General features: G+C 39.6%; 1 long non-coding RNA gene across 1 annotated transcript; it reads right to left on the bottom strand.

The window, feature by feature from the left end:
* Nucleotides 1-203: 203 nt before the first annotated feature.
* LOC147052114 (uncharacterized) lies at nucleotides 204-14,814 on the bottom strand. The gene is made up of 3 exons (XR_015066904.1): nucleotides 14,533-14,814; nucleotides 1,553-1,593; nucleotides 204-1,467 (listed from the first exon to the last, which is right to left on the bottom strand). It is a non-coding gene; the product is annotated as an uncharacterized LOC147052114 (long non-coding RNA).
* Between the last annotated feature and the right edge of the window lie 4,467 nt (nucleotides 14,815-19,281).

A 19,281-nucleotide genomic window follows, 5' to 3' on the forward strand; every position in this document is an offset into this window, starting at 1 on the left:
TTTGGCCCCAAATGAACAAATAAATAAAATAAATTAAATAAATAAATAAATAAATAAATAAATAAATAAATAAATGTCCCAAATAGGTTGCGATTTTTTTTCCCAGGGGTCGTTTGTTCATAAAGTTCTTTAAAAATTCTATTAGTGATATGAATTATGTTTAACAATAAATAAAAAAATAGAAGATGCAATTTCATGTTTATTACAGTCATTAACTAGACAGCAGGTAGTTTAAAAAAAAACAAAAAACTTAAATCCGACGGTAGTAAAGGAGATCACAACAATTAGCATTCTCAAGCAACCGTAATCGATGCGGCATAAGCCTTGCAGGATGCAATTTGTCATTTTGACAGTTGGCATACTGACACAAAGACGTACAGTAAAAAAATCATAGCCATGAATGACAGATTTGGGGGATTGGTTCCCAAACATTTAACACCAAATACCACCTAAAAAAAATACTTCACTCTTCTAAAGAAGGAAGTCTTTAATATGTTAAATGCACCCTCACTGTTCTAAACACAGAATATTTATTAAGTTTCCAAATGTACAGTTTTTAGACATCTCAGGGGCTGGCCATTTTGCCCATTTGCTGTCAAGTGAAAATGACATTGCAGTGCCTAAGGTCTCAGGTAACAACCCATCACAGGTCACCTGTTTTCTGAATTTGGTCATGTGACATTTGGAAGTTCAGCTTTTTGGCACTGCAAGTGACAAAATGGCAGCCCCCTGAGACTGGATGAAAACGGACGGATTCTGCTGCTTAATTCTTACCCAACAAAAAAAATTAGAATTAGATTAAATGCCGCATTTAGGGCTGCATAGAACATTTAAAGAAAATAGTTGACTTGACTTCCTCTGTGAATAAGGACAGTGTATTGCAAATTAAAATTAAATCACAATTACACCTAAGTACAAGTTCACAAACAAGCTGGTTTTTTTCAAGATTAAATGCAAATGTATTTCACCGAAACATTTAAAAGTACTCACTGTCGTGATTCTTTTACTTTGAGAATTCCTTTTCTCCTAAAAATATTAACCTGCGCTAAACGATTGCTGCTCAAGTTTGCAGATTGATTACATCCTGGAGAGAAAAGAAACCAAAACATTAACAGAAGTCTTTTGCTTTAAAAGAAAAATCTCTTTTTGTAGAAATCTACATTTAAGTGAGCAAAATAAGAATACGTGGTATGTTTTTGGCTGCACGTTAAAAAACGTGTTTGCTTTTATAAATCAGTTTCAAGGCTTTGGGGACGTAATGCATATTTCATTTGGAAAATTACATATTTTAGCTCATAATTTGGCGGCGCGGCAGGTCGGCTTTTCATCAGAGCCAAAGGCTGTCTCGTGGTGAGCGATGACGCCGTGACTCAGACACGCAACCTGATTTGAATCCTTTGATACCTTTTTGAAAGGCCCGGTGGAAACCTGCTCGACCTCGGACGCGTGTGATGCGTGCCACCCAGGCTGCAGACAAGACACAAATCAGTATGTTTAGGAGGAGTACACAATGATGTCACGGACAGGAAATGGCTGGGAAAAGGCTTGGCACCTCCTGGAATTGGCTACATCCCCATTGGCTCAGTGGAAAAGCTGGAATAATAAACAGGCAATCAGAAGGCGGCGTGAGCGTACACAAAGGCCGTGCAAAACTTTGCAGATGATAAAATCAGATTTGGGGGGCTCAAAGGCGATGATTATTTGTGGTCGTCGGTTGCCCATAAATAGAGGGCCCCTCTCGGAAGTATAAACACGAGATCAAACCATTTCAAATGTTCTTGTTTATGTTCAATCAAGATGTTGTTTATATAAAATATATGTTTATATATCTATATACACACATCGAATCGATGTGAAATCTATTTATATAGAGTGGAATCTCTTCGGGAAAATAATGAGTTGTGGGACAGGTCGACCGCCAATGATTTCCCATAGGAAATGATCATTGTAAAATGTATAAGCCATCAATAGCGGATTTTTTATTTTTATTTTTTATTTTAAATAAACTATTGCGCAAATTGTACTGTTAGATGTGGGTAAAAAGATGTTAACAACTGGAAATCTAAGTAAACACGCCTTGGATTCTACTAAAAATGTTGACTTAATTAGCTGATTGTTACTCATGACTTAAGCATGATTGAGGTCTTTGAAAAAGAAAGACTATTACTATTAACTGAGGTTCATGTTTTCCAAAATTTTTAACTAAATATATTTTGTAGGATTAAATACAAGTATGCAGTGTGATATATTTTAGCATGTTAAAAAAGCAAAAGCAAAATAACTTCAGCCTCCAACACTCACTGAATTGAATAAATGCTGCAAAAAAAAAGAAGGAATACAAGGCCAAAAACAAAGCAACACACATACGCAGAGTTAAACCAGCTCAATATCTTAATACCTCACACTTAGTAATCTCCACTCACTGGCCACATCTTTAGGAACCCTGGCACAATGTATTTAACAATTTTATTATCGGCGGCGATCATCATACTTTGCAATGTTGTAGCACTACATAGCATGACACAAATAAAGTGGGTTGCCTCTGTCTCAAAACTTTCATTTGTCATCAACATACACTTCCAGCATGTGATGAAACTACAACAACAAAATCTGTTGTTATAACTGATAGCAGAGACCTTGATTTAACTTGCTTCGATAAGAGTTTTGGGTTTGGCTCTCGATTGTGTTCGTGCATAAGAGAGACCTGATCTATCATACAAGCGGTGTGCACATCCTCTTGAGAGCAAATGCATTCAGAAGACAATTTGTCCTTTTATTGCAGTAGAGAGAGAAAGCCACATTGCCAGAGGGGATTACAGACACAACCAATTCCTGATCCTGTCCCCGAAGGCGTTCGACTCCCCGGGTATTAATCCCATGTGCCTTCATTAACCTGGTGGCCCACCAATAGCGGGGCTCACACTGATAATTAATATGTCATTACCTCCACTTACAAAGATCCCCCTGTTGCTGCGACACAGTTTCAAACACTCTTATCCCGTTAAGTGGATTCCGGGAAGGCGGGATTCTTTTGTGGAAGCGAGGCAAGTCAAATTGACCATCAACACCCTCTTCTTGAGCAGACGCTCGGCGCTTATGTCAATAAATTGAAGAGGGAAATGCACTACATGCGAGTTTCCTTGAGTTTTTGAATGAAAGAGAAAGAAAAAGTGGTATTAAAGTCTAAATACAGTTCTGAGGTTGAACGCAATCAGTTACGGGACGCTGGGCGACCTCCTGTTTGGATTTAGAGATGATTTTTCCCCGTAGGAAATAATGGCGATGGAATCCCTCTTGCAGTAGTTGTTGCCATAGTAACGCATTTATTAACTATCCAGGCAAAGCATTCTTTAACAGTCAGACGCATGTAAAATACATTAAGTGCTACATATTAAAATGAAATAGAATTATGAAGGTAAAAATTCATGCATGGCACTTTTCAATATGAGTGCAAAAAAGGTCTTGAACTCCAAAGCTCTGTGCTCATATATTGGCTTAATGTGCAATCATCACTCAAAGTAGGCAAAAGTCAACAAGAGCAGTGCTCAATTTCACAAATATTTAAAAAAATGACGTCTACCTTATGGATGTATGGTGTAAACATGCAATGAAGTATGATATTGTGTTTATCAAAATCAACAGGGTTTATATGGTGTCAAATTTAACATATCCCAGGGCACTAAGAGATATATGGTGCAAGCCCAGAAAGCATAAGAACATAAAAGAACATTCCACGATGAAAACCAACTCCATCAATTATGTTTCCATTGTTTACTGTGGTGAGACGTAATAACAAGGCTTGTGTTTGTTGTGTGGTGTTGCTTGGTTATAGTAATGTGTATCTGAAGATTTGACTGTCCTCTCTGACATTCCAGCTGGGGCATCATGGCGACACACCATCCCTCTGATAAAGGAACCACTTGGATGTCAAGAACGCCGACCCAATCATATGAGAATTTAGTTCAAGTTAAAAAAGTAATGCTACACATTGAAGACTTTTGATTTGTTTCCACGCTAAATGTTTGTGGATTGAACATTTGTCTTTTGGGTGACAATTTGGGAGTTCACATGCACACTGAACCGACACAGAAATGCTTTTGATGGCAGTAAGCAAAATGTTTAACTTTGTAAGTCCTATTTTGGTGGGCAGATAATTGACTCTTTTTGGTATTTTCTTATTTTTCTGGAAGTAGTTTACAAAATTGTATTTATTTATTTATTTATTTATTTATTTAAATGAGGGTTTGTAAATAAAGAAATCAATAAAAATTACAACTTTTTTTGTTTTGCGGACCAACCAAGATATCCTTGGCTCCCCACATCCCCCCCAAGTAAAAAAATCTTAACTCCGCCAGTCTACAATTGTAAATCCCATCAACCTAGTTATCAGACTAAAACTTGTACATTCAACATCAAGCTGGCAACTTTTTGGTAAATTACCTTTTGATTCCTTTTTGTTGCAATACATTGAAGTCTTCCGTGTTATGTATTGTATGTATAGATCAGTGATGTTGCATAACATGCATGCTGGGTCTTGGAAAAGTTTTAAAAACCCTACAAAAGAAATCCATTAAGCCGTCATGTAAAAGTTATGTAAATGTATATGTAGGAATACCCAATAAAGTCTAAAAAAAAAAATCTTCTGAGTCAGGCTGCACTTTTTGCTGATCATCCCACCACAGGTGACTGATAAAGATAAAGCCCTGCTTATCTGCTTGTCATCAGGGTGCTCCTCTCAGCCTCCATATAGAAGATGACCTTCATAGTAAATCAAGTTCAAAGAGGACGACTGGTGTTTGGCAGAAAGTTTTACATGAAAAAAGTGTTTGGTCAACCTCTGCCTCCTCCTTCTTTGATTTGAAGCATTCTCTGACCCGTGAAAGAGCAACACCAACCCACTCAGACACTCGATAAGCCACTTAATGACTTTAAAATCGTTAAATTTAAAATCGCTACCAAAACAAAGGGAAATTATTTACAGTGCACTTACACTCATTTAAAAAGAATGTTTTTCCGAGGGGCTTTGCAATGGATTCACATACAGACGTGAAAGTAACTCAATCATAAGTTGGCATTGGCATGTTATTGCACAACATGAAAAGCACCAACTGCTTGAATTTTTGACATTCCTTACTCTGTGATGATTTCAAATCAACATATGTAGGCAAAGGGACTCCAAAGAATGTTAAATGGTTAAAAAATAATAATAAAACCACACAATGTGCCGCCACACTAATGTGAAATAAGGACAGGGTGGGTCACTTTAATTATATGACACATCTGTGTTGCACCTACTGTAAGTTTTATTTATGTTTTATTTATTTTTTTGTGTAATGCAAAGAGAAGAGTGTCCAGGCACCTGTTAGTGCAGTGTAAGGTTCACATTCATTTACAATTCCCGGTACCGTGAAGATCATAGCATAGAATTATCCCGGGCCACAATGCCCACCTGGCGTCCCAATGAGATGATGAATGTGGTGTTATTATTTTTCATTGTTCCTTTGATTGAATTCACAGGCACCAGGCAGGGCTTTTAGAAAAAAAAATGATGTTGAGATGAATTGAAAGTGATTGCTAATGCGTCATTCTGGCTAGGTTTGGCCACAAAAACACTTGGCTAGGCTTAAAGTTGTCAAAATCCAGTTTTGAAAAATGGAACATAACGTAACTCAAATGGACTCAAACACCCTCGTTTATTGGCCTCATCTAGCACCCAAATTGACCATCGAACAGGGAAGCTTTCGCCTTTAAACACTGACTCAACTACCAGCGAGGTTGTAAAAGTACGGAACTTAAACAAATCATTTATGACCTTCGGTACTCTCTGCTTGCCTCCTAATTTACAACACTGAACCTCACACCTGTTTTCTTGGGAACTTACTCTACATTTGGCCATTTTGAAAAGCAATCTGCTGCTATTCTGATTATTCTTATTTGCTGGTTCGAACATTCCTTGAAGCAATGTTTAAGTATATATAACAGAGGTGGGAGGAAGTCAAGTCTTCACCACTAACAAGTCTCAAGTTACTGTGACAAAAATCAAGCAAGACAGGTCAAGCCTTCACTAAACTTCAAGTAAGTCATTACTTGGGTTAAGAAAATCATAAGTCATCAATTTTGATACATTGCCACATTAGAAGCTTTGCACTCTGCTAGCTCTACTAACACATAGTACATAATCACATACGTTTTCTTAATAGTCCCAAACCAAGTCTCCATATTGCCGATTTATTTTCCGTCATCTCAACTGAATACAAAAAAAATATGACACTTGGATAATTTCGCCAACTATGTTCTCCAAACATGGTACTTTCCATGTTTGCACGCACTACACAAAACATAACTCGATCTGCTCACAAAAACAAATGAAATAAAATTTGCAACCTAAATGTGAACTAAACACAATTTCTTTCCCTTGCGATATGTTGTATGTGCTCCAACTATTTAAAACACAGCAATCCAGGAACCCGATTTTTGCTCTTTGCAAAGACAGAATTGTTGCTACAGCTGCACAATCTAATGATGACCAATATAAGAAATGTATCAATAATTCTGCAGTCGCAAAGAAAATAATTTTTACTTGTGATTAATCCAGTAAAAAAATTCAGCAAGTGTACCTAATATTGTGGCTTGTAGCATGCATTGAGTCTTTTTCATATATGTAACTGGATAGGTCTCGTTTCTCAGATTTGACGAGATGATTGATACACAAGAGATCACCGGCAGAGAAACACGATAGATTTGTTTTCATTTTGTCCAAACATCCAATCAATTTGACAAGTTGTGAATTTACCTCAAATTCATGCATGAAAATATGCATGAATGATTGGTGTAGATTTATTTGGTTTTATTCCCCCCTAAATTGAATATCCAAAGTTGAAAAACCTTGTTGATTATTGAACTAATCAAGTCAGTGTTTATTATTTTATGGACAGAGGCAGGTCAAGGGAAAGAAATGAGTCCACTCCTTTATTTAAAAATAAATAATACAAAATAAAAATTAGACTGAATGTCAGCGCAAAAGCATTTGACTCTCTGTTGTTTTTGAAGCAGCCCACATCATCCAAAAAGCTAAGAAATACACGCGGTGGCTTCATTTTCCACAGCCGACGTCTCAACTCTATTGGAAGCACTTCAGGGAAAACAGAAAACGTGTTTATTTTGTGTTACAAGCATATTATCACGTTAAGAGAATGATTAATGTATTGTAATTGGATTGCTTTAATGTGGACAAAATTGAAGTATTGCTCTGACGTTAGCGGAGAGTTTTTGTGGGGGGTATATGGAATCAAAAGTCTCATTTTGGCCTGTAGCTTAGCATGAAAAGTGGCAATACATCACAGAGTCTATTTGCTTTAACCTTGACACAAAGCATGGAACACTAGTAAAAAAGTTGTTGACTGTTAACTTAAGCAAGCAGATGCAGAAACAAAACTAATTTGTACCAAAGTATTCATCATTCCATCTGCTGCGTACGTAGTATTCATACTATATGTTATTTCAGTGCGTTTCTTTGACCTTTGACACTTGGCCTAGAGAGATGCAAATCCCCAAAGAACATAATGGCTCCCTTCCTGTGTAAAAACGAGGCCGTAAAGGACGATAATTAGGGTTGTCATGGCGACAGGGTCCGGCAAGCTGATGGTGCCACGATCGCTCAGAGAACTTCAAACGCTATCAAAGCTCCTGCCGGGCCAGTACAACAGTTCTGGTTTGAATTAGCGGCAGACTTCCACGGTCGCTCTTTAAATTCAGATCAATATGGAGGACGCGCTTCCAAAAAAAAAAAAGACGAGGGAGAAAAAAATCCTGTGCTAGATTTCTGGTCCAGACAGACCCAGGGTTCTGGATTTCATTAAAGACAATTATCTTATCTGTTTCATCTCACGGCTGCCCCAAAAGGTTGGCAGGCGGACCGGCGGGCTCTTTGCAGTTTGAGAAGGCCCGCAGCCAGCCAGAGGCCTGTGGATGGGGTCCTTTAAACACTTGCGTCCCTGCTGCTAGTGATCAAATATTTTCATGCTTTTGTGAAAAGATTTTCTTCTTTCAACCCCACAGGATATTAAAAACACAACATGGCTGGTGTGGCTATTCTGGGATATTGAACATTTGAAGAGAATTTGGGCCATCGTTGTTGGTTTTGCTCGCAGTCGAAGCTCCATGAACGTGTCTGCACTTGAGTCGGATTTCTCGAAGCTGGTCTTCATCAGTGCACAGTGGTACCTGTCAACACCGCCGTTACGTTTTACAATGGAAAAACATTCAGTGAAGGTGCACGATTCTAAATTCGGGGGGATGCAAACTTTGAGTTGTAATATCAATGAAGAAAATTTCAATTGTTTTCTTTCTATTGCTGACTGTTTTTGAATCAAGATGAATCACCTCATCTGGAAATGTTCAAAATATCAGGAGGCTTTGTCGTCTTAGAGACATTAGAGCAGAAGATACAATTTTGGCAATCAGGTAAGCCACGGTGCCACAGTTTAAGCTGAGACTCGAGCGGGGACGATGCCCTGCCGGGTCGGATGAGATTCGGGGGTGGAGGTAAATAACCTGAGAGGAACATGAGGCCCAGGACCCGGAGCCTGAAATTGAGAAGCCTCCTCATCAAGGGTTAGGGATCACGGGGCTAGACTTCCCTTCATCAACGCCAAGCTGGGAAATGCAGAGGACAGCGGGGGTCAGCACATCGCCCGCTGTGCGGATGTTACCATGGCAACCAACCCCAGGGCCAAAGAAAATAGATGACAAGTACAATAATATGAGGTGTAATCACCAAGATCACTTGACTGCAAGGGTTTGCCGAATCGCCTCTCAAGGCTCCCAAATCCGACCGCCTCACTCCCCAAAAAAGTGCTTTCAGAAAAAATGAGTCAGTGAGGTGGTGGATTTCGTCCACACTTCCAGAAAGCAGGCAACCTTGAGGGATATGCTTGGGAGACTCTCCATGAGCAGCCATTGAGAGATTCCAGTCCACATCCACCGTGAGATATTTATTTTCCGGTTCTTTGTACTGGGTGCCCTGCAGATGGAATCTCGGATTGTCTTTAAGGGGAAATTTTATGACTTATTAACTGTCAACAGTTCATAACCTCAGAGGAGCTATTTCACGTTCTCCTGTGGTCACACCAGAGAAGTCCGTGTTTGATTTGGACTGGAAAGATATTTGAGTGTTTTTGCTCTCCACCCTGCCCACGAGCGCAACATACAAAAAAAAAAAAGATGTAATCAGCTTAGACATCATGTAAAGATAAGGAGAATGTTTAGTGTGAAATCACATGACCAAAACTCTCCTCATCCCAGACTGTCTTTGGTTGTTCTTCTCTTCTAGCTTGGATGTTATATTGGGCTTGGTGGAATGGTGTCGACGGTGTCACTAAATCATTTATCACCAGCCAAAAACAACCATGATGAATAATTGAGTCCAGATGTAGCTGGTTCGTGCAAGATAGCAAGGTTCATTTCCTGTCTGTGCTTTGTAAGACAACCTATTACACCTCCCAGGCAGCTGCCGGCTACACGGGCCCGGCCCGGCCCGGCCTGAACATCAACACTCCTCAGGTGTCGGTGGAGGAAGCACAACTTCTATTCTGCTATACATTCAGCCATTCACCAAAACTTTTAGGCAACTTTGCAATCTTCACTTCAATGTCTGCATGGAATTTATTGTGTACTTTTAAAATAATGCTTCCCACAAACAGTCAGATGAGTGACCTTTGAGAAGGTGAAGAGACTTAAGTCTATTTGGCTGTTAGCAAAGTTAACATATTTTGTCTTCAAACTTGTGTGGCAGGTAATGACGGGTAAATGATCCGAAACATCTCACCCAACATCAAAAACGTTTTTTTATTGGCCATTTTTGAGGCACTGTAATGGCTTAATGGCATATTCATTCATTTTTATTTCTTTATTTCATTATTAATTTTATGTATTTATTCATTCATTTCATAAATGTCTTTGGGTCCTTGAAAAGCACTATATAAATTGAACGGTTATTATTATTATTTTAATGGATTTGATTTCAACGATTCCCAGGAATCTGGAATGGATTGTATCGGACTTCTTCATTCCCTTCATAGGCTAAATATTTCTACTTACACGCTCATATTTAAAATGTATCAGTTACATGTAGAAATGCAACTCTAAGTATTTTTTTACCCGCACGCGGCATTCTAACAAAACCTGACGTGGTCCTCAGTCAAGGTGACAGCCAAGTTTGTTGCATTGCTTCATATCCAAATGTAACCTAAAGAGTTTCTAACATGACGCACACATACACTTGCAGCCAGTAGCAGTTGCTTTGTTTATTTTACAGGCTAAAAGATGTGGAGGCCATAACTCTAAGGCTGCAAGCTTAAAAGCATTCTCTTCCGAGCCCTTGGGCTCCATGTGGAAGTCATTAAGGCTTCCATGCAGGTGACTGACACTGAGTGACCACTCCTCATGAGCCATACGTGCGATAATGAAGCACAGTTTCCTATGTTAACTTTATATTATTTGACAAAGAGTGGCAGATATTTTTTTTTCTTCAACTACTCCATTGTCAGAGTCATCAGGTATGTAATGAACGCTACCAGGTGAATGTTATGGTTCCTCGGTCCTTCTATATTCTTCTGACAAATCTGGTTAAGCTCAGATTTAAATTGAGTGACATTGACCTACATATCTCTAGCTGGGAGAATTGGAGCCTTTCAAACTAAATTCAGTTTTTCATTCTCTGTGCTGAAAAGGGCATCCATCAAATCCTACATTAAGTGTATACCATCTTGCAAACACAAACACGAGGGCGAATATGTTCCTCCCGACAGAATGAATCTGGAGATGGATGTCAGGATTGTTTGGAGGAAAAGGTAAATAGTGAAGTGGCTTTTGGACTTTAATGTTGTGTTTACGCTGTAATTAGTCTTCTCAGAATGAGCCTGCTGACAGAAGGCTTGAGACTGTGTGGCATGATAGAATAAACTCTAAACAGCCCCCGTCTGAAGAATCCTTCAATGCTCATAAACTAAAACGCCTTGCACAAACTACCGCCTCTCGTTTTCCGAATGGGTGGTCTGACTTTTTCTCGTCTGGCTCTTCCACCAAAACCTCTTCCTTCCACTTGTTTGTTCTTCTGTTTATGCTACTCATTCCACTCACTTATGCACGTTTACATTTTGGCCTTCATTTTTCTCCCTGGCCCCGTTTGACCTTCAAGCTCCTGAATGCATCAAATAAATTTGGATTGAATATAAATTTAGACATCTACAGACTTGGGTCGATCAAAAGTTGCCATTTTAAAACAAGCTGCCGTTTTCAAATAATATACCTCCTCTCCAAAATGAAAGTTTTCATGATGAGAAACAAATACAAGAGACACTTGTTTTACTCCATCGTAGTAATTTCTAAGTGTCTCACTGGTTTTTGCAGTTTCCTATGAGGTGAGTTGAGCCGCAAGCTCCAGCCCACATGGGTTATGTCACTACGGTGTCCACCTGAGCAAACAGGACAAGGAGGTTTTCTGGGGGCAGACCAGCGGGGAAAGAATTGGTGAGGTATAGGTCCAACCGAGTGACAGCCTATGTATAATAACATTAGTCTTCCTCCTTCAGGACACAACTCTGTTCTGTTTTTTCTCTCGTTTTTTTTTTTTTCATGGTATTACCTCCAATAGCAACACATTCCTGTCATGCCTCACTGCTGTTCCCTGTTTAGAATTCTCATCACAAACGCCATTACACGCACGGGCTGGAACCGACCGGAGCACCCGCCAGGGAGAGAGACTGTGGACCCTAAAGTTGTCCAAAGCCTGCAACAGAAAGATGAAGGCGTTCCAGCAGTCATCCTCACGCAGACTTTTTCTAAAAACATCCAGCTATGAGTAATACTTGAATTGTCCGTAATAGGAACACAATGTTTTTTTGAAGAGCGAATAAGCGATGACCTCACCTTTTTGTATTTTTTTTTCTGACACTAAACTGTCTTGATATCAAAACTGTCTTTGGTATAGTGGGATGGATGAACCCCTCTGACTTCCAAGCGGACGATTTATGATTATGAAGTGGAGCCGCCTTTCAGGATACCACATCTTTATAGAAAGCAGACCTGCTCCGTTCTCCAGGCGCTCTTTTAAGTCGGCCCAAATGCGGCACCAGAGGACCGGAGCAGCCGTCACTCAGCGGCCGTTCTGGATTTCGTTGACCCGCACTACAGCGTGTTAAAGAACAGAAGGTTCAACACAATGTTACCCGCGTAAACAGTATTGTGAAGTCTAGAGAAAGAAGCAGACAGCAATAGTCACTCAAAATCTGGTTGATTTCATGAACCCGTTGTACTCTAGTACACATTGTCCAAAATAGGCCTTCTAAAACTTGTGATTTAAACTTAAAAAACAAAAAAGTCAAATTTATGATGTCTCACTGGCTTGTATCGAAGATTCAATTCAATGTTCGTCATCTATTTGGACGAAGCGGTCTGTTTTAAAACAAAATAGAGCGACGTTAGATTTTTGAAAATCAATTCCACTTTATAACTGTAGGTGGAGCCCCGTAGCAGTAGTGACTATTCTTAATTGCACACGTAAATGTAAACACACCCAAGCACTTTTACAACACCAAGCAATGAGAGGAAATCACACAAATTAAAGCAGGCTGGCTACATTTGTGTGGCAATTTTCCGCTTCCACTACTGGCACAAAGCAGCCTCGGTCATGGCACATTAACACCCGACCATACAAAGTGGCATGCAGTACCAGCCGAACCACAACAAGAATTGATCTGTCATTGACAACTATATGGACTGTGGATGATTTGTCCGATTAAGCAAGGAAAAACTTCGACACACCAGTGTCTGGTGGGGGGGGACACATTCTTACATTACTGTTGTCGTAATGAAGGCCAACAACGCAGTTGCTCGGTTGGAACTTTTATGCAGCAACGCAGCTCTGAGCTGTCACCCTGCTGTTTTCATCCCCAAAACAGGAAATTGTATAGTTGATTCCTAAATATAGGTTGTGTGGGTTATACAGGATTTCTCAAGGGCACACTTAAGCATTTACTGTATTGGCTTCTGCAATGCAAAAAAAAAAAAAAAAAAGACTTACAACAATCTGGATGCCAATGTGATTGCCACTGTGGTAAAACAAAGGCTGAAGTATGTCTACGTACGGAGATTTAAATGTAACATTTATCTCAAATGGTGTACCTCTACGATATCATTTTGGTTGTTGTTATTCATACTTTGATCTTGAAAATTTCCCACATTCATATTGACACCGATAGAATGATAATGTTAATGTCAGTACACTGCCTTTCAAACAACAGTACTGACAAATTTGTACATTTTTGAGTGGAGTTAAATTTAGATAAGCACTACATCCAGTGCGAAAAGATCCAATAAGTCTAGCCATGGAAATTTTCTAGAATCTAGAACAATATTCTATTTCTAAATCATAACAATGGCTAGTAAATGTTTATCAAATTTCCAAATAACAACTGCAAATAAAATTTCCAGATGTTTGCTGCAAGTACATTTCCCAGATGTGCTGACTGAGATCATCATCATCATCAATATAAAATGTGATATAGTAATATATTTTGTAATATTTATAAATTAAGGGTTAGGTTCAGCCACAGGTGGATTTTTTTTCTTCTGAAAGTCATAGATGGTAAAAATTTGTAATGCTGAAGCTTTTATAGGTTAAACCTGAATTAATTTTTTTAATAGCTCCAAAACTTGGTGCTGAAGAAGTTTGAGTCGTTCCTCAACTCGGTGAATAAGTTATGTTTATATAAGCATGAGTATTGTTAAGTAGCTATTGAGATCTGCTTTGCATTTTCAGACCAGAAACTCTGTTGTTGTTTGAGGAATTGTCAAAGTGGAAGTTTTCTGTAAAAAAAAAAAGTAGATTCTATGCAAACAGCCCCTCTGGGTGTAATAGTATGTTAACGTTAGCGCTCAGTTGATAATATTCCAAGTATAAACCACATTGTGGCCAAAGAGTCTACCATTTATTATGATTATGTTCTATATTCTCAAGGACATCTCCTTATGTCACTCTTGCATACCGCCATTCGAGCCGTTAGCTTTATCACGCCGGTAGTTTGAGATTGAGTTCGTTTACTCCGTAGAGTACCATTTTCAAAGCGTAGCAGTAAATGTACAAGCCGGGCCACCCATCACACACTTGGAAACCCAACAGATGAGGGAAACATAGCGACGGCAACATTAATGGAGCTTGAAGCGCTGATTTCCCAGCATTGGTGACCTGCTACTGAGTCGCAACACATGACTCTCATGGATGCATGCACAGATGTTTCCCAAAGAGGTCCAGCCGTTATAGCATGTAGCGTGACATGCAATCAACTACATGCATGTGGATTTCTGTTGACTGGCATAGTACTGTGGTTTTACTGAGTATAGGGACATTTGATCATTTCAGATGTTTTACTCTCTGTGAGTGTCAGGTTCCATTATTTTTGTTTTCAAAGGTTTGATCTTATATAGTTATTGTCACACGCTTATCTTAAAAGAAGATTTACAGCTGTTGCCTACCTTGTTGAAGATGGAGGAAGAATGTCCAACATGGAGGCAAGCAGGCAGAGATATAGAGGTGATGGCAGGCAAAGGTTGTAGGCAATGGCAGGCAGGTAAGCAAGTGCAGCCAATCCAAATTGTTTGTATTCCAACAAAGGATAAATAATGTGAATGCAATGTTTCAACACAAAGGGTTCCAAGAAGTCAACTAAAGTTTGTTTCCCAACTTCTCCTAGATTCCAACTGACTACCATGTGAGAGCAGCCATCTTTACCTGATCAGGTAACTGATCAGGTGACTGACCAGGTGACCAAAGGCTGGGTCAAAATAAAAGTCCATGGCCCAAAGCCAGCAAATCTTCACCAAAGTTCAAAATAAAAGTCTATGGTCCAAGGTCAGCCAATCTTAACCAAAATAAGAGTTTAAGCTAAGGAAACTAAAACGGCTCCAACATATCCGGCCCCTTATATCTAAGATGTGTGCTTGTAACAAACATATTTACAATGGAGCCAATTTTTAACAAACATATACCGTATTTATCGGACTATAAGGCGCACCTTCAATGAATGGCCCATTTTAAAACTTTGTCCTTATATAAGGCACACCGGACTGACTATAAGGCACACCATTAATGCATCATGTCAGATTTTTAATCCAAATCAAATCATTCTCCATTTTATCTTTTTGATTTCAACTTCAGATGCAACAAATTACTTTATAATTACAAAATCCATAGTCTTTTTGATTCATGATTCATAGTCTCATAGTGATTGATTTCATGACACAATGCTTCGGGCCAGTTTAAATTTAGGAATTTGGTCCATATATAAGGCGCACTGTTGGCCTTGAGAAAATTTTAGGTTTTTAGGTGCGCCTTATAGTCCGGAAAATACGGTAATGTTCAATTTCTAAAATCTAGTTCATCAGTTAATTTTTTTCCAAAAGAAACCTAGAACTATTAAAACCCATTTTGAACAAAAGCTAGCTAAACATCATTGGTTATTTTGTCGCATATCATTTGCCACACTGTGTAGATTCGACAAGACAAATCCCAGTGGTCGACGGCCACAACCCTCAACTGGCAAAATGAGTAGTTCCGAGCTGGATCTGCTGATGCTCTGCTGGCATGCAGCGTCGGAAGAAATCCTGATTTTTGCAAGCCCTCGGGATGTCATTTCAGCCAGCAGTACAAGTCAGGCAACACTTACAAGCACAGCTTGTCCAACCATTTGGGGAGCGGCAGACTAGTTTTATGGTCTCTGTACTGGACGGTGTAAAGACATATAAAAGTGCCTGGTCACTGCAATCAAAGCAAAGAGACGGCAACCCTTGTGACGCCAGAGCTGCGGTGATGGTGATTCTCACAGACACGAGAGGCCAAGTTTGTCAGGCCTGTTCCCCCAATGGCGAGGTTCCATCGCAAGATTCCACAGTATCAGTCGGGTCAATCAGTGGCTGAGACAAAGCAGTTCCTAAAGCCAGGCAGTCTTTGAACCCAGCAGGGAGAACTCCCCCGGGTCTCTTATCTCATTAAACTTGAAAAGGTATATTAATCCTTGAAAGGCTAAGATAACAGTAAGGTTGACGCTAGTCAAGGAGACTGACAGCATTATTAACACTATCTCCAATGGGGTCATCAGTGTTTTATCAAAGAAGACAGAAGGAAAAGTTATGGACTTCTTTCTCTGCTCTTAAAAGGATGGTTTGTTTTAAACTCCCTCAAGGAGGTGTTTTTTTTCTACTCTGGGATTTGCTTATATATTTTTCCATACAAAGATTTTTTTAGATCCTGGTGACAATTCACATATAGGTGACGTCATGAAAACTATCTGCTGTATCAGTCATGAAGAAGAACGTGAATATTTTATAAGGTTGGTAAATATCTTCTTTACGAACAAAATGAGCTCACAATATTCAGAAATAAAAGATTCTTCTCCTTCCCAAAGATCAAGTTGTCATTTTCTACACTTCCTCTGTGTTCTGTGTCCTCTGAATACTTTTTCATCCACATTCCTTTTGTGAAAATAAAACGCTTCAAAGCCATTACTAAAGTCCATTTCCCCGTTTCTGCAGTACATGGAGCCTCCAATGATTTAATCTTGCGAGGTTTATGATTTAATGGCAAATGGCAGCCAATGAAGGACAAAACGCTGGGCCTTGGACAGGCCAATGCATCGCGGGCCACAAACATTCAGTCAGCTTTAAGCAGCACGCCCATCTGACATCAGCCCACCTCCCTCCTTCCTCTCTTCTTTTTTTTTCACGCCAGGACACAAAACACTTCTCCGTCGGCCGCCAATGCTGCACTGTCCCACGTTTCAAGTGCAGTTTAACAGCACATGGAAAGAAAAACACCACGTCGTACCACTGGGTGCCAGATTCATGCAAATCTCAAGGCGCGCGCTTGAAAGCTGGAAATTTTCCTTTGCTGTTCTAAGCTGTCTGTCATCGTCAACATTGGTGGGCAAGAGTTGGCAGAGTAGAGTTTCACTGAATACATGTCTTTACTCATTTATCTCGGAATTATGAGGCCATGATCTTCTGTGATGTCAAGCATATATTGAAATTTGTGGATAGCTGAGCATTACCATGAAAGACCAGGATATGTGGTGAATGCTGTTTTACCTTCTGCGGACACTGTAATCAAAACATGACATCAATCTCCTACAGCTTGCATATGATTGACAGCCATCATGCTGTGAACGGATGCAGCACTCGATTCCGGATGGGAAAACTGTGCTCGAGGCCACAATCGACTTGACATTGCATCCATCCATCCATCTTTTTTTTTTTTTGATAAAAACTCACATTTGGGGCCAAGCTAAAGTTGATCACAAATGACATTTTTGTCTTGAATGAACCTAAACAGCATGTTTTGGAATGTTGGAGAAAGCATACTGGAATGCAAACCTCTTGATTGTGTGGAAGATGTGACGTCCACAACTTCACCGTGCTGCCCCATTGTAAAAAAATAAATAAAAAATAAGATGCATAGTAAGTATGACGGCGATCGGGGTGTTTCCTCAGTTAACTTTGTGTTTCTAACTTGGACTTAAAGTTGATGTGTGCTCCAGTGGTCTTTACTTTGGCATGTGTCCTGCCTCATTACATCAAAATGTACAATGTTTAAGGGAGCGTTGGGCTCGCATCAAAAAGAGAGCAAAAAAAGTTTAGCCAATGCTGTAAAACTTAAACATAAAATTCGACTTAATTTGTCATCTGTAAACGGGAGAACTGTCATCCTGTGGCATGGAGCTTGAAATGTAGGCTGCAGTGAAGCTGATCTCCAACCTTGTGGTCCTCAGGGCCCAAAGAAACATTCCACATCTCATTTTTCGAGCGTACTGGATTCATTTTTGGAGTCAATCAATCAGTCGTCTCCAATGACTACCACAAAACGACCACGCTGCGGCTGAGGGTCATCAGTCCAATTAGTCGTGATGGAAGTGTGAAGGGGCCAAAATGCTGAAACCTTCTCAAATTCAACACTCTGCAGCGTCGTCCCCTACGGAGGGCTTCAAAGGCGAGCGTACGTCATGGATAGAACGTTAGGAAGCGAGCCTGACGTGTGCGGTCGAAGCGATTCCCTTTGATTCATGTCGGTGTGACTAAATCAAAACTCAAAGATCCTGCAAGGAACAAAGTTTTTTTTTTCTCTTTGAGTGCTCGCAAGCTCTTTACGTACAGTTGCTAACTAGCTAGCTATGCCTACATAACATTTGATTTTCTTGGTTAAATTGAAGCTGTGCAGGCATTCCAGAAACCAAATTATTTGTGGAAAAATGATCGTAAATTTTCAGGCTAACTCATTCAAAGACGGTGCCGAAATGTGAACTGTAACAAACTTTTGTATGTCCCGTACACGTTTAGCAGAAAACAATGTCGGCCTCATAAACTTTTGATGGCGTGTATGGCATCTCAGGCCAGCATCACTCGCTAAACGTGCTGTGAAATTGCCTAAGCTGTGTTTGAGGGTATGCACGCAAGTCATTCATCAGCTCACCTTATCTTGACTGGACTAATGCCACCACAATCTGCCCTGCTCATTCACTTCAAACGATGCACTCGGATAGCTTCTTAAACCCCCTGTAAAGACTTGACATACATGCCTGAAAATAAAGAGCTGCTTTAGCGTGAGAAAAACCCATTTGTGTCAAATTTAACAGGCATTTTACAGGGGAAATTCCAAAGGTAAAGGTTGTGCATCAAAAGTCAAAAACAATTTGAATAATCGTAAATTGTTCAAGGACCTCCTCATTATCCTAATTAATTATTTATTATAATCAAACATAATTACCATGTCATGGGAATATCTTCTTCTTCTCTGAAGGTCACAGCTTAAAAACCCCTGACCTATTAAATAGAAACAATCTTAAACAATTACGTGATGTGTCACGGTCATCAGAGCTTTTAAACTGCCAAAGCAAATTGGCAGTTTTATTTATGTGTCTGTCCTTATATGTATGTATGAAGTTTTAAAGGGAATGAAAGGAGCCACTTCCAATAGCTGCCTAGTCATTTGTGTCCACACCCACAATGGCGCAAACACCCGTTTCAAAGTGCAAAAGAATGTTAACTTCATCCAGGCATCCAATTAGCTTGTGTCGGGCATAAAAATCAAGCCCATTGTGTGACTTTTGAAATTACATCACAGGACAGATGTGTTCAATTGTGGCGCTTTAGTTCATCTCATAAATGAGATGTCAGAGTGAGAGAGTCTTAATCTTTTCAATAACCAGCAAAGAGGCGAGAACTTTGAAGGTAAAT

Source organism: Syngnathus leptorhynchus, chromosome 8, assembly GCF_054491065.1.
Source record: "Syngnathus leptorhynchus isolate UIUO chromosome 8, UIUO_Slep, whole genome shotgun sequence".
NCBI classification, from domain to species: domain Eukaryota; kingdom Metazoa; phylum Chordata; class Actinopteri; order Syngnathiformes; family Syngnathidae; genus Syngnathus; species Syngnathus leptorhynchus.